The following is a 24,618-nucleotide window of genomic DNA, read 5'->3' on the forward strand; positions in this document are numbered from 1 at the left end:
TGTAAAAGTGGCCTGGCAGAGTTCCACATTTATCACTTCTCAGTGATTTCTACACTAAGCATGCTCAGTTTACTCAGATAATGATGGATTTACTGGCAGCCTTGCAAGGTCAACCTGGGACCTGAATGTCAAGCTGCTTTTTTTTCTAGCTCAGGGATCACCACCAGGAATAGAGTATCTCTTCAATTATTTGTGCAACCATGTTATCATCAGATTCTGCCCTCAATCTTCTACAGGGTTATAAATGTGTAATGAGAGCAGACTTTGTCTCTGCAGATAGTACTTTGTTAACTAAGTCTGGTAACAAGGTACTCAAAGGAGAAAAAAAAAACAGCCAAAATGATATTCTAACATGAGAGACCTTGGAGTTCCTAACTGGGACACAGCCCGAGGCCCTCCATTTTTAATCAGTCCTCACTCAGGCAAAACTCCCACTGATTTTGGTAAGACTTTTGCTAGAGAAAGGACTTCAAGATTTGTCCCACTAGCATTACTGAGCTTTGTGATAATAAAATTCAGGTTTAGTAAGATGTCACAATTGTAAATAAAACCATAACGTTTTTGTAGTGTAAAGGAATATAATGAGGAAATCGCATCACCATCTATGAATATTGCAAAAACAAATCTACCAGGACTAGCAATAGCTGTGTCAATACAGTAACATACAGCTTTACACTGTAAAGAGGAACTAGATTTACTACTGCAGTTTCATCTTACAGTATAGACAAAATCCTGTTATTGTCATATGTGACAAAGTGGGAAATAGCTGTACTATTTTAATGGATATGGTGAATATCTGTGTGTTTGTTTATGATGGGTTACTTGCTAGGGAAATGGATCAAAGGGATTGGTAGAGGAACCAAGCAAGGAAAGTAAAACAATGACACAGATGAGAGTCCTTGAGGAAAAAATAGGGAAGCTGTTAATTGGGAAATACTTCCTACCTGGCCCCATTCAGGTTAGAACAGTTTTGTATATTAAACTATTACAGGACCCCAGCCTACAGGGTTTGAATGAGTTGAGAGAAGCTGCTCAGGGAGCATCGGTGAGTACTGATAGGGATACAAGAGACCCTCTGTCAATCCGAGTGTATGTCTACACAGCAACTAGACACCTGTGACTGGACACCCGTGGCTGGCCCGTGCCAGCTGACTCAGGCTTGCAGGGCTTGGGTTGCAGGGCAGTTCCACTGCTGTGTAGATGCCTGGCTCGGGCTGAAGTCCAGGCTCTAAAGCAGGGGTGCCAGAACAGGGGGGACCAGGGGCCCATAGCCCCACACGTTTTACCGTCCATAAGGCAAATAACAGGCAGGGGAGAGGAGGCAGAGAAGAGTAAGTGGGGGTGGGGAAAGAGTGGGGCCACAGTTCGGGCCCCAGTGGCCTCCCCACTTTTAGGAAGCTTTCGCTGCTCCTGCTCTAGGTCCCTGTGAGGTGGGAGGGTCCCAGAGCTCAGGCTCCAGCCCGAGCCTGGACGTCTGCACAGCAGGGAAACAGCCCCGCAGCCCAAGCCCCGCAAACCCAAGTCGGCTGGCACAGACCAGCCATGGGGTGTTTTTTTTGCTGTGTAGTCAAAACCTGAGAGCCTGGGTCTGCCACAAGCAGGCTGTAACTTGGTCCCCAAGAAAATAGAGTGGCACCAAGGCTAAGTCATGTCTACCAAGGGGCTTGAGGTGAATGCCAAGCACGGGGGAGGCAGCAGGTGTTTAAGTTTCTTGTTTTAAATACACTTCGGAGAGTGAATAAATCATACTTTGTTTCAGGAACGCTGCTTCCGTGTCACGGCACACTGCTCCTGTCCACAGGCTCCAAAGGGAAGCTATTTCAGGTGCCATGCCCATTGGGGCTGCGAGGTGTCACAGTTGGCAACTGGGGGCAGAGCCGTAACTAAGCATTTTAGCGCCCAGGGCGTGCAGCCATATTTTCACCCCGAAGCGGTGACGTGTGGTGGGGGGCATGTGGGGTCACATGGCCCCCACCCAGTTTCTGCCTCCTATTTAGCACAGAGGTTTTCAAACTGTGGGGCACACCTTCCTAGGGCGATGCGCCCCACAGTTTGCAAATGGTTGCCTCCTGCCCGGAGCCAGCAGATCGGAAGCTGGTAGGAGCCGCTCGGACCCCTGGCTCTCCACACTGTGGGAGCCGGGACACTGGCTGACTTCCCAGCAGCCCTCCCTGCCCTGTTTTCCAAGCCAGGCCAGGTCTGCACAGCTGGGCACAGCGCTGAGCAGCGCCTGGCACACTCTTGCCTCTTCCCTGAAGGAGCTCAGCGCTGGCTGGTGACACCCTCTGGAGCTGGCCGCTGCCCATGGAGCCTGGCTGCCATGAGATGCTCCCTATTCCCTGGAGGACTCATTCCCCTGGGGCACCTGCCTCTCAGCAGCCCGGTCAAACCCTGCTCACTGCCCAGGGACCTGCCATTGCAGCCGCTCCCCACACTCCCTGCTCGCAGAGCAGAACCTACCCTTGCTCCCCTGCCCCAGCCCCATGGATGCCAGGATCTCGGTCTCACAGCCCAAGCTTTGAGCTCAGCCGTGCAAACCTGGTGCCCAGCTCAGGTGCTGGGGGCAGGCGGCTGCTGGCAGGTAAGACTCGCTCCCGCCAGCTCCCAAAACCAAGGCTGTGAGAACAGAGCGACCCCTAGGGTTACCATATTTCAAGTTCCCAAATAGAGGACACTGGAGAGGGTATTTGGGGGGTGCTGGAGGGGTGTCTGTGTACTGGGAGGGATATCTGGTGGTGCTGAAGAGGGTATTTGGAGAGCACTAGAGGGGGTACCTATGGCAGGGGTACCCACTGGAGGTGGGCTGCCGGTGCTGGGAGCGGATGGGCCAGCTTAACAGGGGAGCACCAGCTGCTGCTGCTGAGAGATGCTGCATGCAGGGCTCCTGCTTTCCCCCATTCCCCCCCACCCCTTCCCCACTTCCCCATCCTCTCCCCTCCTCTTCGTCTCCCCATCTCATCCCCTTTCCTCTCCCCCCTGCCCCTATGCTCCTCCCCATCCCACATCTGCCCCCTGCCCCATCCCATTCCCTTTCCTTCCCCACTGCCTCTTCCCCCCACTTCACCTCCTTCCCCCATATCCCCACCCTCTACCCCACTTGTCCTGCTCACCAGAAAACTTTTAGTGTATGCCAGCATGGTCCACACAGGCTAGTTAGTGAATGATACACTAGGTTGCCCTAGAATTCACACCTTTCTGGTATGGATGAAAGTACGTATAGACAAGCCTTCAGGCTTGGAGGCCATGCGTTCAACAGTGCTCTTTGCTGCTGCTGCTCCAAAATGGAGAGGCACATTCTCCATCCCCTCTTTCAGCTCCTGCTACCGATGGCAACATACACATGTAACCCTTCTGCCAGGTGGAGCCAGCAGCAACAAGGGCCGAGTTCAGAATCTAGGGGTTCCTTTTCAACAATACAACACAAAACCAGCTCGAGCCCCCACCAGTGACCTGGGACAATTACACACCACCCTCTGGGTGCCTCTAAGAGGCAATACTTCTCCTCTCACAAGCACAGAGTCTGAGTATAGCAAAAACTTTTAATAAAAGGAGGAAATTAGCCCAGCATTAATTTGGGAAAACACCACAACTAGGGCTCATCAACACAAACCATGAGCAAAAGACCCACCCCCAAGTAAGATGGACAGTGTCCTTTTCCCCTCAGGGTGTTAAGTCCAGTAACCCAAAAGTCCCTTTAACGTGGCTGTCCCTTTTCTGTACCCCATGTACAGTGACTGTCCTTGGCCAGTGCAACCCCAGAGTTCAGAGGTTCATCCGCAGAGTTCACATCCTACCCAGTGTGGAAGGCAGGAGGTGGAGGGGGGGGAGAGTTAGGGGGCACCTTACATGCTGCACTGCTCAGGCACTCACTTGACACCCCAACGGTCAATTGCCACGCCTCTGAGGGCCTCTGTTCTGGCCCTCTCCACCAGCTTCTCTCCGTCAGCGGCCCTGCTAGTCATGCCTCTCCATGAGCCACCCTGCTGGTCACGCCTCTCCACCAGCCAACCTGCTGGTCGCGCCTCTCCACCAGCCGCTCTGCTAACCACTTGCCACGCCTCTCTGCCAGCCACCCTGCTGGTGGTGCCTCTCCTTCCTGTGAGGTGCTCCTCTCATCCCAATCTCTGCCACTGCTGCTTCTCCTGTTCCTCAGCTCAAGCTCCCATTAAGAGAGGCAGCTACCCTGCCCCTTCTGTCCATCAGTTTCCACAGGTGCCAAGGTTCTTCTTTGCAATGAAAAGTCTAGATGCCTGTAAAAGCAACTAGAAATGAGGCATAGCCAGCACCACGGCCAGTTGGCTCCGCCTGGTGTACCTGCCGGTTTGGGCACTGCTGGCTAGATTCAGTGAACACAGGACTGGGATTCAGGAGACTTTTGCTGTATTCCTTACTGTCACTGACTCACTAGGCCATCTTGGATAAGGCACTTAAACTCTCCATGCATCAGATACCTCATTTGTAAAGTGTTTAACTAATGCTTGGCCACCTTTGTAAAGCTCTTTGCAACCTATAGAAGAAAATCACTATGTATGGTACATGCCAAGGCTGTTATTACTCTATTTTAATATCCTGTACGTTGAATTCTGTCACCACACACTTTCAAGATCTATGTTTTGCAAAGGGAAGAGAGGCCATTCCACCTTTCTCCCCTGACCCGTAGCAAGCCGTGCGGTAGGAGCTGCTGTCCAATACACACATTCCTCAGTGATGGGGAGAAGCAGCAGGAGTAGTGTTGGCTGTAGGAGCAAGAAAGCCCATGGCCTTTAGACACCTTCGCTAACATAATTACCATCATATTGGCTATGTTTATTTCTCGCCCACCTACCAGTTCTCCTTTATAGCTGCATCTGTAACACTGGCAGATCCCGGTCAGCGGTGGCTGGGATCAAACATGGGACCTCTGGAGCTTAATGCATGAGCTGCTGTTGCATGAGCTAAAACACACACATCTTTTAGCCAAGCCGGGAGCAGGCTCATGGGTCTTTAGCTGGTCTAGCTGCCACGAGAGGGGGACAGAGTGCCACACCAAGCAGGCATGGGTTACACTTCCACAGGGAGGGCAGGATGGAGCAACGATATGTTGAGGCATTAGTGGTGTTGCAGCCTAGCTGGGACATTTGGACGATGTGGTATGGGGGAGGTAGGGGAAGGACCGAGACAGTTTAACTAAATAAATTAAAGAAGTCACAACAAATACACCTTTCACCTTTTGTATTAATGTCATTTGCCTATTATTGTCTCTTATCTATTTAAATTTTAAGCCTTCTGGGCAAGGACCTTCCTCTTGTGCAGCATCCAGCACAGTGTGCTCCCACTGGTGAAAGGGGTTCTTCCCGTGCTTCCACAATAAAAATAAGTGTGTGCTTAGAACAAAAATTGTTGGCGTATGAAGTTGTGACTTTTCTTCTTGGACAAACGGCGATACTCCTGTGACTAACATTTTATCACAGTCACAGTAAAAAGTTTTATTCACTATGAGTTCTTTCCTTTTTGTTTCTTACTGATGACATCTGCCTAGATACATGTATTTTCTTGACCTAATTTTGTTGCACTCATTTTTTCACAAGGCCTTGGGTATATAAATATTTTCACCATTCTCTTGTCTACTTCCTACCTTTGTTACACTCACATGGAATGTTTTGTCCTCAGTGGAGTAACAGGACAGGCAGATACAGACAGACAGACACACACACGCGCGTGCACCTTCCACTTACTATTTTCTATAGTAAGCAAATAGAATACCTTCTTGGTACTATAATGTTCCAAGTAGTCCTTCCAACCTGAATAAAATCCTGAATGTTGGTTCTGAATATGAAAAATAAATTTGAGCATCAATCTTTTCAGTTATTAACCATCAGCTTCAAATACCTTTATTTAATATTTTGAAAACAAGTGGTGGGATAAGATTGTTTGAAGAAGAGAAGAGAGTACTGCTATTCTGAACAATATCTATGTATTAATTACAAGAAAGTCACATTCTAAAAATAGAATGGAACCTGAACCTAGCACACCATCATTCTAAAATGTAACAGCTTAGACTATTGTAAAGGACAGAAAATGAATGAAAACCACAATAGGACAGACAAGTCATATTATAGGTGGGGTTTTAAAGAACATCTAGAGAAGTTGTGCACCCAACCCCCCTTAACTTTTAATAAAAAGAACAGGAGTACTTGTGGCACCTTAGAGAGTAACAAATTTATTAGAGCATAAGCTTTCGTGGGCTACAGCCCACTTCATCGGAGGCTTTGAATGGAACATATAGTAAGAAGATAGATATATATATACATACAGAGAAGGTGGAAGTTGCCATACAAACTGTGAGAGGCCCATTTAACTTTTAATAGCAGTTGAGTGCCTGAGTCCCTTTCATCCCACCCCAGGCCTGAATACTTCACACATTTATATTTTCTACCATTTCAGTAATAATTTCAAAAGTGGCATTCTTTGGCATCAGCGTCACCTCAGCTTTCAAGGCATATCATGTTATTTACTGGAAAGCAGTCTGCTTCAGCAAATTTCATTTTTATTTTAAAACAAAGCCATTCCCATGAAGTTCAAAACACATGTAGGCAGCCTGTTTATGGAAAACATTACAGGAAGAAATCCAATATATGTGTATAGCAATTTTAAGAGGCATTTTTTCATTTATAATTAAGTGGACTAGTTGTGGGTTAATGTTATGTATAAGTGGCCAGAGATCAGAATCAACATCAGCAACAAATTAATGTATTGAATCCTATTATTTAGAAGGGACTGGACATTTATAGAGTTCAAAAGGAACATGGGGCTAGAAGGATCAATGGTAAGACTGCTACTTCAAAGTGCATGGCTAGAGTTAATATTTTTAATCATAACGTATGTCTGAGACTCAATCTCTGAGCCTCTCATGCTATATGTGGAATAGACAAACCATGTCACTGGGCAGAAATAAATCGCTACCACATAAAAGAATCTTTATATAAAACAGGGAGCCCCCAACTATCTTCAGTTCAAGGAGATCATAGAATCATAAAATATCAGGGCTGGAAGGGACCTCAGGAGGTCATCTAGTCCAACCCCCTGCTCAAAGCAGGACCGATCCCCAATTAAATCATCCCAGCCAGGGCTTTGTCAAGCCTGACCTTAAAAACTTCTAAGGAAGGAGATTCTACCACCTCCCTAGGTAATGCATTCCAGTGTTTCACCACCCTCCTAGTGAAAAAGTTTTTCCTAATATCCAACCTAAACCTCCCCCACTGCAACTTGAGACCATTACTCCTTGTCCTGTCATCAGCTACCACTGAGAACAGTCTGGAGCCATCCTCTTTGGAACCCCCTTTCAGGTAGTTGAAAGCAGCTATCAAATCCCCCCTCATTCTTCTCTTCCGTAGACTAAACATCCCCAGTTCCCTCAGCCTCTCCTCATAACTCATGTGTTCCAGTCCCCTAATCATTTTTGTTGCCCTCCACTGGACTCTTTCCAATTTTTCCACATCCTTCTTGTAGTGTGGGGCCCAAAACTGGTCACAGTACTCCAGATGAGGCCTCACCAGTGTCGAATAGAGGGGAACGATCACGTCCCTCGATCTGCTGGCAATGCGCCTACTTATACATCCCAAAATGCCATTGGCCTTCTTGGCAACAAGGGCACACTGTTGACTCATATCCAGCTTCTCGTCCACTGTAACCCCTAGGTCCTTTTCTGTAGAACTGCTGCCGAGCCATTCAGTCCCTAGTCTGTAGCGGTGCATTGGATTCTTCTGTCCTAAGTGCAGGACTCTGCACTTGTCCTTGTTGAACTTCATCAGATTTCTTTTGGCCCAATCCTCCAATTTGTGTAGGTCCCTCTGTATCCTATCCCTACCCTCCAGCGTATTTACCTCTCCTCCCAGTTTAGTGTCATCTGCAAACTTGCTGAGGGTGCAATCCACACCATCCTCCAGATCATTAATGAAGATATTGAACAAAACCGGCCCCAGGACCGACCCTTGGGGCACTCCACTTGATACCAGTGCCAACTAGACATGGAGCCATTGATCACTACCCGTTGAGCCCGACAATCTAGCCAGCTTTCTATCCACCTTATAGTCCATTCATCCAGCCCATACTTCTTTAACTTGCTGGCAAGAATACTGTGGGATGAGATAGAGCAGTACTTCTTAAACCATGTCTTCAAAAATAGTAGCATCCAGAGAGGAAAACTGGGCTATGATTCTACAGTCCTTATAGAGAAAAAACTCCCCTTTTGAACTCAGTGCAAGTTTTGCTTCAATAATGACTGTAGTATTATGACCTGTGATTCTCTTTCATTAGTTTCTTTTGCCATTTTAGCTTTACAATTATGTTTCCGATAATGTCTTTCTAGTTTCCTTGTTTTCACTCAGTGTTTCCTTCACTTATTTTATAGTTCTTCGCCCTCTGACTCATTCTATAGTTTTTCTTTCCACTTTTCCCCTTCAGTTTTTCTTTCTGTGCAGTTCTGTTTCTGCCAAGAATCTGAACCAGAGCTGAAGTGAACTGTGACAGACCCAGACCAGTGGGGTACAGGAGTCTGGTTGAAGGCAAATACACTGGCCACTGGATGAACAGTTTTCTGTTCCCTGAGTGACCAGAGCAGGGGCTGCCCTAGAGCAATCAGGAACCTGCTAGAACCAGTTAAGACAGGCAAGCTAATTAAGACACCTGGAGCCAATTAAGAATATACTAGAATCAATTATGGCAGGCAGACTAATCAGGACACCTGGTTTAAAAAGGACCTCCCATCAGTTAGGGAAGGGCATGCAAGGAGCAGGGAGTGAGAAGGTGTGCTGCTGGAGGACTGAGGAGTACAAGTGTGGTCAGGCTTCAGGAGGAAGATCCTCCGGTGAGGATAAAGAAGGCGCTGGGGGGAGGCCATGGGGAAGAAGCTCAGGGAGTTGCAGCTATAGCTGTCATGCCACTGATATAGGAGACATAGACAGATGCTATCCACAGGGTCCTGGGCTGGATCCTGGTGTAGGGGGTGGGCCCAGGTTCCCCACATCCCCCCAACTCCTGATCAGACACAGGAGAAGTTGACTTGGTCTGTGAGCAACACCAGAAGGGAAGGTCAGATGTAAGTTGGAACCATGAGGATTTTGCTCTCTTTGCTCCATGCAGAGTTGAGGCGTCTCTTCTAGCAGCGCTGTTCACCCAGTATGGGACCGGTCAGCTGCTTTAATGCAGTGCCTCAGCCTCACTGGCTGCCCAAGACTCAGATCATCATCAAAATAGGAATTTGTCATTAGTTGGGAGACCCTGCATCACTCTCACTTATGTTCCCTTCAGCTTCCTTGTGTGTCCTAACACTATCGCCTCCTCTGACCTGCTCCGTTCACAGCAGCACCACAAGCCCAGCCCCTCGGCTTTTCAACGTGGAGAGATCTTTATAACACAGTCAGCAAGACTTGGAATGAGGTTTCCATCGGCAGTTCTCTGTCTTCCTACCTGCTTCATCTGTCGCAGACCCTCTGCAGAGCCTGATGACCCGTGAGGATGAACGGCAAAGTGTAATTTCATACACACCGACAAACAACATATTGAACTGTGTCACATTGGCCTGCTCACTTTCAGTCTCCACTGGAGACTGGTTACCTTGAATTAAACTATTACTGTTGATATCTCCTGTCTTATAACATAGTAACAATGCACAGACATTCTGAGGAAATAGTTGACATTTCAGAAATAGCCCAGTGAGATGACTGGTTTTCCCCTCTATATTACAATAAACATTCTTGAAAACTACCAAGCCATGAGAACCTGTCTGTCACTTTTTCACTGAAGCAAAGGAGTAACTGTTAAAGACCGTGTGAGAAAACTATTCAAACATGTTAAGAAAGCAAACTTTATTGAATGGAAATATGATTTCTCCAAGTTTGCCCAGAGTTCCTAAAAATACAACCCTTTTCAGATTGCTTTAGGAATAAACTGCAGCACGTTTTTCTCCCAGCAGAAGAAAAAGCCTTGGGTCTTTCAGAAGCAAATAGTCAGATCCTCAGCTGTCCACTGAAATCAAGCTATGTCAATTTACACCAGCTGAGGGCTTGCCCCAGAGGCTCTATATCAACTCAGTGAGAAAATTCAGATGACTGCAAATAGGAGTTGCAACTGGGGACTTGAAGGGGAGGAGGGAAGATGAGAAATACAGTGAAAAATCTGTTTATACATTGCGTATCCAGGAGCAGTGGCAGAGGAGCCAGCAAGCAGAGCTGAAAATGGGAGTCTGAATGGGAGTTTGTCCTGGAAGTTTGGGAAGGGTGTGTGTGGTGTTCTGTTTGGGTTTTCTGGGGAGGAGAGTTGGTTTTTTGGACAGAAGCTTAGGAGGGAAGGCTAGAACAGCTACAGACACAGCAGTGGTAAGGATCCAAGGATGGAAGAGACAAGGGAGATGGCTGGGATGTGGAAGCTATGGGATGTGGAGGGGGTACCTGAAAGATGCTTTTTTGTATGAAGTGCCACCTGATAGAAGAGGCCTGATATGCCTGGCTAGGGGAGATGCTTAAAGAAACGGAGGCTGCGGTGATCTTTGGTGGGATTCTACCTATCTCTAAAGAAGGAGAGTGAAGATGAGACCAGACGATGATGATGAACAGCTGGCTCAGGCAGTTGTGCTGTAAGGACGGCTTTGGGATGTTTGACCACTGGGAGGCATTCACAGAAAGAGGATTGCTCTCATGGTATGGACTCCACCTGAGTAAGGAGGGAAACAGACTTGTGGGATGGAGACTGGGACAACTGATTAAAAGAGCTTTAAACTAGGAATTCAGGGGAGATGGTTGGGAGATGCTCATGTAATCTCCACTCCTCATTCTAATATTGAGCAGGAGGAAAATCAAGTAGGATAGGATACGGCAATGGAGAAAGGAACAACAGAGGGTAAGAGAATGGATAACAAGAGGAAAGACAGTGCCAATACCAGTGACACTAACAGTCAGGCAGGCAGGCAATACTGGCAGTATAACAACTGTGCCTAATCGGGTGAGGAATCTGGGCAAAGCCAAGCAGAAACTACTAAGATCTCTGTACATCAATGCAAGGAGCCTGGTATCAAAATAGATGAACTAAACCTACTGATGTAGGAAGTGAACCCAGATATTACAGGGATAATGGAAACATGGTGGAACGGTAGTCATGACTGGAATACAAGTATTGAAGGGTATGTGCTTTTCAGGAAAGACAGAAATAAAAGTAATGGTGGTGGAGTAGCATTGTATATTAATGGTGAGGTAGACTGTAAAGAAATTAGAAGTGATGGAATGGATAAAACAGAATCTGTTTGGGTCAAAATCACTTGGGAAGAAAGTAACAGAGGTTCCCTTGCAATAGTGCTTGCGGTCTGCTACAGAACCCCAGGATCCTGTTTGGGTATAGACAGAGACCTCTTTGACATTTTTAATGAAATAAACTTGTGTGATTATGGAAGACTTTAATTTCCCTGATAAAGATTGGAGGATAAGTGCTATAATAATGGTTGGGCGCAGATATTCTTGGATGTGATAGCCGACAGATTTCTTTACTAAATAGGGACCACACCAACAAGAGGTGATGTTTGTAGAAGACATCCCTGGTTTGAGTGATCATTAGTTAATTCAGTTTAAACTAAATGGAAGGATAAACAAAACTAGGTCTGCAACTAGTGTCCTTGATTTTAAAAAAGTAAAACTTAAAAAAATTAAGGGAATTTAGTTAGGGAAGTGGATTGTACTGAAGAACTGGAATTACTTTAAGTCAAAGTTGCAGAAGTTATCTGAAGCCTGTATCCCAAGCAAGGGGGAAAAAATTCATAGGGAAGGGTTGCAGACCAAACTGAATGAGCAGGCATCTCAAACAGGTTATTAAGAGAAAGCAGAAAGCCTACAAAGAATGAAAGATGGGATAGCTTTCCTTACCGACCTCTCTCTTGGAGGTCAGGAAGTGAGAACTGCCAAAAATCAAGCAGAGTTGGACCTTGCAAAAGAAATTAAAACTGATAGTAAAAGGTTCCATAGCCATACAAATAAGATGAAAACAAAGAAAGAAGAAGTGTGCCTGCTAAACACAGAGGATGGGGTGGAACTTAAAAATAATCTAGACATGGCCCAACACCTAAACAAATACTTTGACTCAGTTTTTAAACAGTGTAATGAGGAGCTTGAGGACAGTGACAGGGCGGCCAATGGAATAGAGGATATGGAAACAGAAATTACAACATCCAAGGTGGAAATCAAATAACTTAATGGGATCAAATCAGGGGCCCCGGATCATCACCATCCAAGAATATTAAAGGAACTGGCACGTGAAATTGTAAGCCCATCAGTGAGGCATTCCTCAGGGATCGGTCTTGGGACCAATCTTATTTAAGATTTTCATCCATGATTCTGGTACAAAAAGTGATGACCTTATAAATAAAATTAGATGACACAAAGTTGGGAGGTATTGCCAATATCGAGGAGGACCATAATATCATACAAGAAGATTTGGATGACCTTGAAAACTGGTGTAATACTGTGTACAATTCTGGTGTCATGCTTAAGAAAGATTAATTCAAACTGGAACAGATGCAGAGAGGCGCTACTAGGATGATCAGAGAAATGAAGAACCTACTTTACAAAAGGAGACTTAAGGAGCTTGGCTTATTTAAGCCTAACCAAGCATAGGCTGAGGGAAGATATGATTGCTTTCTATAAATACATCAGAGGGATAAATACGAGGGAGGGAGAGGAGTTATTTAAGTTAAGTGCCAATGCTGGCACAAGAACAAATGGATAGAAACTGGCCATCAACAAGTTTAGGCTTGAAATTGGGTGAAGGTTTCTAACCGTCAGAGGAGTGAAGTTCTGGAACAGCCTCCCAAGGGGGAGCAGTGGGGGCAAAATCCTAATGGGCTTCTGTCAAGGTTCCTTCCCCACTCTGAACTGTAGGGTACAGATGTGGAGACGTGCACGAAAACCTCCTAAGCTTACTTTTACCAGCTTAGGTTAAAACTTCCCCAAGGTCAAACTATTTTACCCTTTGCCCTTGGACTTCCACTGCCACCACCAAACGTTTATCTGGGTTTATTTATTAGGAAAGCGTTGTTTGGAAATGTCTTTCCCCCCAAAATCCTCCCAACCCTTGCACCCCACTTCCTGGGGAAGGTTTGGTAAAAATCCTCAACAATTTGCATAGGCGACCACAGACCCAAACCCTTGGATCTTAAGAATAATGAAAAAGCATTCAGTTTCTGAAAAGAAGGATTTTAATAGAAGTAAAAAGTAAAAAAGAATCACCTCTTTAAAATCAGGATGGTAAATACCTTACAGGGTAATTAGATTCAAAACATCGAGAATCCCTCTAGGCAAAACCTTAAGCTACAAAAAGACACACAGACAGGAATATCCATTCTATTCAGCACAGCTTAATTTCTCAGCCATTTAAAGAAATCATAATCTAACGCATATCTAGCTAGATTACTTACTAAATTCTAAGACTACATTCCTGTTCTGTCCCCGGCAAAAGCATCACACAGACAGACTCTTTGTTTTTCCCTCCCCCCAGCTTTTGAAAGTATCTTGTCTCCTCATTGGTCATTTTGGTCAGGTGCCAGCGAGGTTATCCTAACTTCTTAACCCTTTACAGGTGAGAAGATTTTTCCTCTGGCCAGGAGGGATTTTAAAGGGGTTTACCCTTCCCTTTATATTTATGACAGTTTCAAAACTGAGCTTCATTAAGTTTATGGAGGGGATGGTCTGGTGAAGTTGCTTATAGTGGCATATGGCCCATCTATGACTGCTAGTAGCAGATATCTCCAATGTCTGGTGAGGGGACACTAGATGGGGAGGCCTCTGAGTTACTACCGAGAATTTTTTCCCAGGTGTTTGGCTGGTGGGTCTCATCTATATGCTCAAACTCTAACTGATGGGCATATTTGGGGTCAGAGAGGAATTTCCCCCCCCCCATGCCAGATTGGCTGAGACCCGAGGAGTTTTTCACCTTCCTCTGCAGCATGGGCCATGAGTCACTTGCGAGTTTGAACTAGAGTAAATGCTGGATTCTCTGTAACTTAAAGTTTTTAATATCAAGATTTGAGGACTTCAGTAACTCAGCCAAAAGTTAGGGGTCTATTACAGAATTGGGTGGGTGAGGTTCTGTGGCCTGTGATGTGCAGAAGGTTAAACTAGATGATCATGATGGTCCCTTCTGGCCTTAAAGTCTATGAATCTGTATTCCAAATCTGTTTGGGGAATGTTAAACACCTGAAACGTCCCACATGATGATGAAATTTCAGAAATATTTAAATATTGCTCGACAGTTTTAATCTTATTTGACTAAAATGTAAGGTTTGCATGATTCCATATTACTCTCTGAGCATTAATGCCAAAAATAGCAATTTTCTTAAATGGATCCTGGGATTTGCTGAATTTTTATTAAAATTTGATAGCACAAAACTTTCCAGAATACAGCAGCAGTTCATGGAATCAGCCAGAAACTGAGCAGTTTTCAAACTTTGCAGCGTTGCGTTTTTATTTTCACAGGCCTTTGAATTAAAGCAATTTCATGGCTCTAGCAGGGGGAAAGGAGAATGGCATATAATTACCCACCACCCGCCCCCTTTTCTCAACCTTTGTTCTGTTTGTATTTTTGACCAAAGTGGAGAAAATTGCCAATATGCCTGTCAACTTCAAGAACTGGGAAATTGCTACAATACACATACCACTGAGAAAACCCAAACTAATACAATTTGATTAAAGCTACATAAATGCTATATAAAATGTCCACAAACAATGGGATGGAAATTAATGCTACTTATACTTTCAGGACTAAGTTCTGTTTTTCCCACACAAGTGTTCCAGCCCATGGGAAAGAACCACTTTCCCAACCCCTCACAACACAACCAGGAATGAACCAGTCAGAATACTGCCTGTAGTACTCCCTGAGTGCATCAGGAGACAGGCTAGTGCCCCCTGTGGCACTTCATGCTTCATCAGGAGTGTGGCCAGTGAGGCTAAGGAAATGGCCAGGACTCTGGCCCTTGTGTACCTCTTGATGCCTAAAGGCAGACATGGTAAGGAGCACATATTGCAGCTCTCAAGAAGGGGTGCTGTTCATCATGTTCACCCAGTGCACCTGAGGAATTCTTCCTACAGCTAAGTCAGACCGAATACCTTAAATCTCCTCCACTCAGCTGCTCCAGTTCTGCACCTTAATTAATCCTTATTGTATGCCAGTTACTTCTAACATTTTTAGAAGATTTTCAGCAGACCTGTGCAGAAAAATGCATTTGCGATTTAATGTCTATATTTGCGCAATGGACTCTGCCAGTTGGGCGACTGCATCCGCAGATAGCTATTTAAGCACCAAAAGCACCATCAGCAGCAAAGGTGTCTGTCGTATTAATCTGATATGCAAATGTAAGTTTCCCTTAAAGGCCTATGTGAGAAATTGCCTGTTCCTCATAATATACTGCTGCAGTTGTGATCACCGGAAGTATTTAGCCTGAGCCCCTCTGATTTAAAGGCAAGGGAGCTTCTTGCAGAGCTTTTCTCTATGAGGGCTTCTTGATACTGGAAATCATCCTCCCCACAAGTACAAAATAGCTGGTGTCTTTTAAACTTCAGGACATGCTGCAAGGTTCATCTCTGATGTCAGATTTATGGGGAAAAGGGGAGAGGCCTGGAGGTCAAAATGTTTGGGGAGGAAAGTGAATATTTAAGTTCTTTATTGGTAATTATTTTATTAATTAGTTATTTTTTCGTTATTATTTACTCTGCCAGTAGGAAAGCTGCTTAATTTGCATATGTATTATTAGTCCAAATAAATAAATAAAATTGTATGTGGACCTCTTGCCTCCCTTTTTAAGGACTGCTCATTGCTGTTACATCAGAATGACCATGTCTTTGAAGCACTACTGCTTTGCATTGCATAAATCATGCAAATATTGATTTCAAAAAATGAAGAGTTTGCATTTTGAAAATTATCTGGATGTTTAAGCCCTGCCCATAAGGAGAATCTTGATAGACAGATTTCAGATCCTGGCCTAGCCCCCTCACCATGCGTTTATCCAATGCCCTACAGAAATTCGGTTATAGCCCAGTTCCCTGCAAATTCTGCAAACCATTTTATAATTAATATAGGACTTATCTACACTGGCCAGGGAAACTGGGGTAGGCCCTGATTTGGCCAAACACATGCTTAAATTTAAGCACATGTTTAGGTGCTTTGCTGAATCAGGGACATTGTGCCTTTCTTGCAAGAAAATTTTTTAAATACGTTTCTCTAGAAAGATGCTAACTTGTAGAAGACAAAGCCTGAGCAGCTACATTTATCCTATGTGTGGGTGAGGTGGACCATTCCCAAGTTTATATGAGACTAGAGCAGACTGTTCTCACTGCAGACTAAGGCTACGCTGAAAGTCAGGCAGACACCTCTGGTCAGGACACTCTTGTGATACAGAAGCAATAGGAAAAGAAGTGTTTAAAAAATCCACACCAAGCAAACAGTACAGTATAGTCAAGTGTAAGTAAAGTAAAGTTGTACTCTTCTGTAAGCGATATGTTTCTCATTAAACAGTCAGTTCCCAGCATGCACTTAATCAATCATTCTGGGCCAAAGGAGTTGTAGGGGCTCACCTCTCAGTATTTGACACAACTATTAGATTTTAAGCAAATTCTGATTATAATTACTCAGTTCAGGCCATGGCCTAATAAGAAATTCTGCACTGGGCTTTCTCCCCCCACCCTTTTACTAGGTTATTAAAGCAAATCATCTGTGAGAATACTGGTGATGAGTCCAATCCTCCTTCCATTGAAGTCCAAGGGCAAAACTCCATTGACTTTAGAGGGAGCAGGCCTGGACCTCGATTTCCCTGTCTTGCTAAATCATTTTTTAAATTTAAAACTACAAGAATATCTAGTTTAAGTTGCAAAATGGCCCCAGGAATATTCTTGACGTGAACTGCAACATCCCACATGCCAATAGCATCATTCTGTGGTTTTGTCATTTACTTTGTTGCGTTAAAAAAGAAAATCACAATAAAGACACATAACAAGAAAATAATATGAGTACAACTCAGACTAGCTTTGTGGAAATCAAAATCACGACACATTTCCCCTGGCAAAGGAATGAGAATTAGGAATGTCGGGGGTGTGGGGTTCAATGGGTTTGGTGTGGTAGAAGAGAATGGGTGTGTGATTCTGCTGTCCCATTAAAAAATAATTACCAATAAAACAAAGCAGTGATGTGACCATTCATTGCCAGTGTCCCACGGCAAGCACAAAGCCTCCAAAAAGTCAACCAGAGCCTAATCGAATAGAAGTTCTTCTGCCCTTCTCACTTGGAAAACTGATTAAATACTTGGCCAAAGCTCTTTTATCATCTAAAGGGCAGCATGTGGCCCTCCACCCCCAAATATTTCATTCCAATAGCTCAGCTACAGCCAGTATACATTATAGCTTAGAATTTTAAACATTACATTAATTTGCAGCAAGTCAGAAATACCATTGAAAGATTGCTGGCACTGTGGCTACTGTGAGTGGATGAGGGTGATGTAGGGAAATAAAACTAGTGGAAAAAGAGGAAAGCAAGGAAAATGCTACCTAAACCTATGTCATAAATATAAAGGGAAGGGTAAACACCTTTAAATCCCTCCTGGCCAGAGGAAAAACCCTTTCACCTGTAAAGGGTTAAGAAGCTAAGACAACCTCGCTGGCACTTGACCAAAATGACCAATGAGGAGACAAGATACTTTCAAAGCTGGAGTGGTGGGGAAACAAAGGGTTCTCTCTGTCGGTGTTTTTTTTTTTACTGGGACCAGAGCAGGAATGCAGGTCAGAACTCCTGTAAAAAGTCAGTAAGCAATCTAGTTAGATATGCGTTAGATTCTGTTTTGTTTAAATGGCTGATAAAATAAGTTGTGCTGAATGGAATGGATATTTCTGTTTTTGTGTCTTTTTGTAACTTAAGGTTTAGCCTAGAGGGATTCTCTGTGTTTTGAATCTAATTACCCTGTAAGGTATTTACCATCCTGATTTTACAGAGGTGATTCTTTTATTTTTTCTTTAATTAAAATTCTTCTTTTAAGAACCTGATTGATTTTTCATTGTTCTTAAGATCCAAGGGTTTGGGTCTGTGTTCACCTATGCAAACTGGTGAGGATTTTTATCAAGCCTTCCCCAGGAAAGGGGGTGTAGGGCTTGGGGGGATTTTGGGGGGAAAGACGTTTCCAAGGGGCTCTTTCCCTGTTATATTTGTTAGACGCTTGGTGGTGGCAGCAATAAAGTCCAGGGACAAAAGGTAAAATAGTTTGTACCTTGGGGAAGTTTTAACCTCAGCTGGTAAAAATAAGCTTAGGGGTTTTTTTCATGCACGTCCCCACATCTGTACCCTAGAGTTCAGAGTGGGGAAGGAACCTTGACAACCTATTTCAAGAGAGACCCAGAAATAACATCTCATACAGCCCAAATCTGATCACCTTCAGGGCTCATGGCTAGGCTCATCTTTTTACCCAGGCATTTGAAAATGGGAGCTGGGTTGGGAATTGTAACTCTAGGGGTCAGAGATTGTTCAAAGAGGATTTGTGGTGGGTTATCTTAAACTGCTGAATTTAGGATAATAAGTAATTCTTAGCTCTTCTTCAGCTCTTTTCATCCATAGCTCTCAAGGTAATTTGCAAAGGAAGCCAATATCATTATCCCCATTTTAGAGATTGGGAAACTAAGGTACAGAGAAGCAAAGTGACTTGCCCAAGGTCATCCAACTGGTCAGTGGCAGAGCTAGGAATCTTCTGAGTCCCAGTCCAGTGCTCTATACCCTAGGCCACATTGCCTGTGTTTTAAAGGTCCCAAGAGCATATGGCTAGACAACCCTTTTAGCATTTCTATGAATCAAACAACATTTAAGAAGTAGGTTTTATTCCTAAGAGAAGTGTAAGGCTCACTCATTTTATGCAGTGGGTGTTTTGCCCGCATGAGGACTGCAGGCTCATGCTTGTTGTAGATTTTGTTTAAAAAAAAAAAAGAGAGAGAGAGAGAGAGCGAGCTGTTACGGATGCATTTCATCCCAAGCATGGAGCAGAGTACTGTACAAGTTCATGAGGGGGATGCACCTGCAGCAACAAAATTGTGAATCCCTTACCGCACATGGGAGAAATCTTGCTAACACACATACACACCAATGCTATTCAAAACAAAGCACTTCATTTGTTTTTCCACTAACCTATGTGCCACCCATAGGGAAGGGCTGCAGCGCCACCAGCAGTAGCTCCTAGCGGGAAGTTTACGGGGTTTATATTCATCCTGGCAATTTTTCTTTAAGTTGAACAACTTACCCTTCTTGGAGCGTGTCCATCGTTACTGAAATATTAGCGACTTGAACTGCACACAAGGGTAGAGAACAAACACCGCTAATGAGCTTTGGATCCAAATTTGTCTCTCCCTGGGAGGTTTCTGAGGACCCCCACTATTTTTAAGTTAATATGTTTCTGTTAGAAGGGTTGAAATATGAAACTAGGCTTGAAGTAGAGAAATTATTTCCTGGTTATGTTGGGATTAATGGTCCCCCCTTTATTTAACACATGGCCGTTGGAAGGGTTCTCTGTATGGTCCCCTAGGTGTGCAACCTGCTTCTTTGGCTTCCAACTACACAAGGGAGATTTTGAATGTCAGTTGCTCCACCTTTCCTCCCTTCCCCTAACCCCCCCACCCCCCGACTAAGGGGGTAAAAAAAACAGGAAGGGCTATGACTTCATGGACGGGTGCACCCATTATACACACATGCTCCTCAGAACACCAGAGACCTTATCCATCAAGTACCTAGAAAGAGAAACAATGTAAATCAATCCATTGTTTAGAGAAGCGTGAAACTGCTGGCAGAAGAGCCAGTGCAAGCAGATTCTTATAGTACTTCTAACCAAATTCTTCATTCTCCCAGCCAGGTGAGGAGAAAAATCAGCGAAGGGTTTGTGCTTGAATTGCTCTCAGCCTTTCTTTCTGCAAGCTGAGCTCACTGGGCTTTAACAAAGCTCCATTTCTAACAAACATCATGGGGTTAAAAAAGCAAATGTGTGTGGAGGGGGGGCAGGGGAGCCATTTTCGGAAGAGGGCCAACAAAGACAGTATGGTTAGGAAGGGGGAGAAAAAAAATCTACATCCTTGGAAGAAAAAGTGTTGAATGCCAGCTGCACAGATCCTAAAAGAAGGAGTGTTTCTGATGCTTTTGTCTCCTTATATGGTAAAATGATACAGAGGGGTTTCACTAGACTGTGAAGGCAGCAGCCTGCTTCCACACAATACTGGCTGCAGAGCAGAAATCAGAAGAGCTGTCCTTCACAGGCTGTAGAAATCCCTGGTTAGCTGTGCAGCTGTATTCTACAAGTAGGACCAGGTGCTCTCCTTACATATTTGTTAATGGATGTGACTCCCTGTCCTGCCTGGTCCAGGGAGAAACATTGACTGCCCGCTTCTGCTCTGTAAGTAGATATCCCTTCCCCCCCTCCCGCCCCCACCATTGACTATACCTTAGGAGTTATTGATTTAAATAACAAAGGGTGCAGACTGAGAGATGTTTAATCTTAAAAAGTGTTCTGTATTGGATAAGGATAGGAGCAAGGGGAGATAGTTAATCCCCCCTAAAAAACACAGGTAGGGCTGTGAAGAGGCTAGGAAGAAGGGTTTTTCATAAAAGCAGATCCTTCTCTATGTCCATCTGTAAGTGATATCTTAAGCAAGGTGATGAGGCATTGAGCCATTTTATTGTGTTACTATTTTTACTATTCTATAGGCTATTGTATGTTTATCTGATCCACAGGAGAGGTCGTAAAAGTAGGAGCTCAGTTTTGTTTTGGTTTTTTGTTGAAAAAACACCTCCATTAATACTTCCTAGCCCAACAAAAGAGCTGATTATTTTTGCACTGTAGCAATAGCTGATGGACATACAACAAAGGTAGCTTTGCCTATTTGCTATCCCACACCAGGGACAAAATGTACACAGGAAAAGGGTGTACTTTTTTATTTGGAGAGATTTGATTGGAATGAAAAGCAATAAATAGCTCTGAATTTTTTCCTTTTGCCATATATATGTATAAAATGTGTATGAAACCACAATCATGTAGGTGGATTATCATGGATTTTTCTGTACACATAAGAGAGGAAAGATCATTTCAATAAATAATGTTAACTTTCATTTTTCTGCTTTAATTATTATTCTAAACCCTCGCCCTCTCCCCAAGGTAATATTTGGGTTTTGATATATTGTTCACAAGACAGCATCCTATTTCCATGTACATAACAAGGTTCATACTGAGACCCAGTTACAATTCCAAAGAGGGAAACCAATAATAGAAATATACACAAGAAATGTCATTTTGTTGTTCAACAACAACTAGAGGTATGTTGATTAAGAGGATTGATTACAAATAATAAGCGTTATAACTAGCAAATTTGGATTAAGTAATGATAATGTGACAAAATCTTCCCTTGGATATGCATATGCAGTTTCTGTTGACTTCAACTGGAGTTGGCTTAGGCATATCAAACGAAGAATAAGGACCATCAAATAGCTTATTGCAGGCAATTGGTAGGGAATTTTGTAATTAAGTTTGCAGTTAAATTTCTATTATGATCCCTTATTTTCATTTGTTTCTACATTTCAGAAGCTCTCTCCTTTAGGGCTAACATCTTTGATTTATTTTTCCTTAGCCAAATTATGACTTTTTGGCTCCTGAAAGTTTGAGAAAAATTGATTCAGCCATTTGGATTTGAAACCCCGGCCAGCACCCCCTTCCCCCCGCCTCACTTTTTTCACTGTATAAAAATTATTACCCGTTTCCCCATCCCGGGCAGATAACTGAAAAAGGGTGGGCTTTGAAAGTTGGCTTGTAGGTAGAGCTCATTTTAGAGTTCTGTATAGCCTTGACCAAGTTTGAAAAACAATTAGCTGGATACTAATAAAATTATAAATGATTGGAGGGCGGGGGGATTGCTGTTGAGCAGGTGTCATAGTGGAGAAAAAAGTGGGAATACTTCACCATAATCCCACAACATCTGGATGTTTTATACTAAAGTTATTAACAGTGAAACAGCTAACAATGTTAGTATTTACACTGTTATCATTAGGTTGAGAATTAACACTTCATTGAGATGAATAGGGCAGCTCAGATGGTTCAGCTGTTGCTGAACATTCAAATCTTCCATGGTCACTATGGGCTTGCATATTTTAGCAATCATAGGGCTAGATTTTCTGTTTAAATGAAGACTTACATTCTGCAGAACATGATGTGGTCACCAGACAATTAGCAGTGTTCATGCCACTATATACAAGCTCAGTTCCACCTCTGCTATGATTTTTTTTGTCGATTATCACTGCTTGCTACTTATACTCTAGGAGAATGTACATAGATGCTCCAAAACACAGTTCCTGTCCTGAAGACAGGGTCAGGCAATCAGGGTGGCTGCTTTGGATGCCAACACTTGGAGGTGCCAAATCTGCATTTTGGGGGCAGGTACGGAGAGTTTTCAGCTAGGATGCTATCAAGGATACTGGACATAGACAGGGCCTGTACCCTCTGGCTTTCCGGCTTCCTAACTAGGGTGTTATGATTTTTAAGCGAGCTCAATGAAGCCTGGTTGTGAAATCAACATGGACGTTTTCCCCACCCACAGAGTCAGGCACTCAAGCACAGGGACTGGAGCTGTAACAGTTTACATGATGAAGATTTTAAATGTCTCATAGAAACTTGCATGACACTGTCCCAAAAAAATCCACTAGGTTTGAACATCAGGAGCTGGAGAAAATCAGGATTATGACAAAAGTTACAGCTCTTGCAATTATAAGATCTCATGACAAATTTTGTTGCAGTCTGTAAAGTCAAGCTTTAATTTCAGAAAAAAATTAAGATCCAGTTCCAAAACCCATAACCACATAAGTAAGTCCATTTGGCTCAATTCTCCATTAAATAAGCTGAACCTTGTGTAGTCATTTACTCCTGTGTAAGCTGGGTGTGAAACACAGTCATATTCGAAGGACAGCATGTTATCTCCAGCTCACACTGATGTAAATACCTACACCAGATGGAAGGTGGTAGGCTTTGAAGTTCAACTGGGACCATTTAAGAAGAGGTCCTTGCTTTTTCTTCCCTGCAAATGAGCCATAAAGCTGCCTTAATAGCAGCTGGGGGTTCCCCCATTCTGGGAATCCCCAGCAGGCATAAGGTCTGCTCAGTGCCATTCCTCCAACACCCAGAGGCTGGTTACAAACTCATGTAGGTTAAAGTAGGCATGAGGCTGTTTCACCTTGTGCTGGGGAATAAGCTGGTCCCGGGTAGCTTTAGCGTATGGGTGGAGGATAGAAAGATGGCAGCTCAGTCAGCCCGAAGGACTGGGGACCTTATTTACATTTTTTGCCTGATTTAAAATTGCACAATTAAAATTATGTTGCATTTACATATACTGAGTTATTTGTGATGCAATTTTACCCCAAATGAGGGTAGAAGATAGTAGGATATTGGCAGCCTCCAGGGAATAAATCAGAGGTATACCAACAGCCACAGAGAAATCAGAATATCAAAAGTATTTAGCTATGTATGTGAGTAAGTATATAGAAAAAGGTTTGATCAGGAAACACTGCAGGTTTCCTTCAAAGCTGAATATTCAAGTACCCCTGCCTGTCACAAAGCTAAAAAATGATGGTTCTTATTTCATTGTTAATTTGCACGTGCCCCTCTCTATAGAATAGTTTATTATAATAATTAGGCTGCTGAGTAGTAACGTACACACTAATAATAATACAAGCAACTTGAGTGAGTTTAACACTGCAATAAGAATGTAAACTTCTGCATTTCAGGGCTTATGGGAGTTAATGCTGCATCACCATGAATGGAACAAGTCACTCTTTCTCCCTCTTTTTTAGTATAGTTTTTCATCTCATCCCAAAGTCTTCTTCATTATGTGTTTAATTCTTAAACATTTTTGTTCAGCAGAATAGATGATCCATTATTTTCAAAGTCTTATAATTTTAAAAGTAGACACAGAATTACTTGAGGTGTTAAAATGGATTGTAACTTTTTAAAATAACTTACATTGAGATAAAAAACCCACACAGAGACTCAACTGGGACCTGGACATCCAGCTGATATGTCATTAGACTTCTAGCCTATGTCGTAGGAGGCTGGGTTCAAAGACCATGGTCTGACAGATGTCCGGTGTGACCATGGACAAGTGACTAATAGTCTCAACACCCTGTGAAGTAGAGAAGTACTATTATCCCCATTTTACAGGTGGGGAACTGAGGCACAGAGAGAGTAACTACATTAACAATTGTGAGGTGTTCAGATATTATGGTATTAGGGGCTATATAAATACCTTGATATATAGATAGATCATTGTTATTTAATGTTTGTGTAAAGTACCAAACTGAGAAACCTTCTATTTATCTATTGGAGAGGTAGAGTGATGCACCCTTCCATGCTTTCCCTGGTTTTGCTGAATGACTTCTGGGAGGTCTTAAGAATGCTTTTTGCAAGCTCCAAACTCTTTGTTTTATTCTTGGAAACACACCCCCAGGCGCATGAAGCAAGGAACAAATCCACAGTTAAAAGATTTGCTTTTTTCTATCAGCACTTACTGGTCAAGATCACAGTCTGACTACAGTCATGGGGTTTGAGGCTGG

At 43.6% G+C, this 24,618-nt stretch overlaps 1 protein-coding gene across 4 annotated transcripts in view; it reads left to right on the forward strand.

The window, feature by feature from the left end:
• The window catches only part of FHL2 (four and a half LIM domains 2), a 69,790-nt gene that overhangs the window by 11,529 nt on the left and 33,643 nt on the right, over nucleotides 1-24,618 (forward strand). The window contains exon 1 of one of the 4 annotated variants that reach the window (XM_073351212.1): nucleotides 20,123-20,422. The exons of 2 other annotated variants lie outside the window; for them this stretch is intronic. The gene's annotated coding sequence lies outside the window, so the exon portion shown is untranslated. Of the gene's footprint in view, nucleotides 1-20,122; nucleotides 20,423-24,618 lie in introns of those variants that run through there. One more of the 4 variants, XM_073351247.1, reaches the window with a different exon arrangement.

Source organism: Lepidochelys kempii, chromosome 1 (assembly GCF_965140265.1).
Source record: "Lepidochelys kempii isolate rLepKem1 chromosome 1, rLepKem1.hap2, whole genome shotgun sequence".
NCBI lineage: Eukaryota > Metazoa > Chordata > Testudines > Cheloniidae > Lepidochelys > Lepidochelys kempii.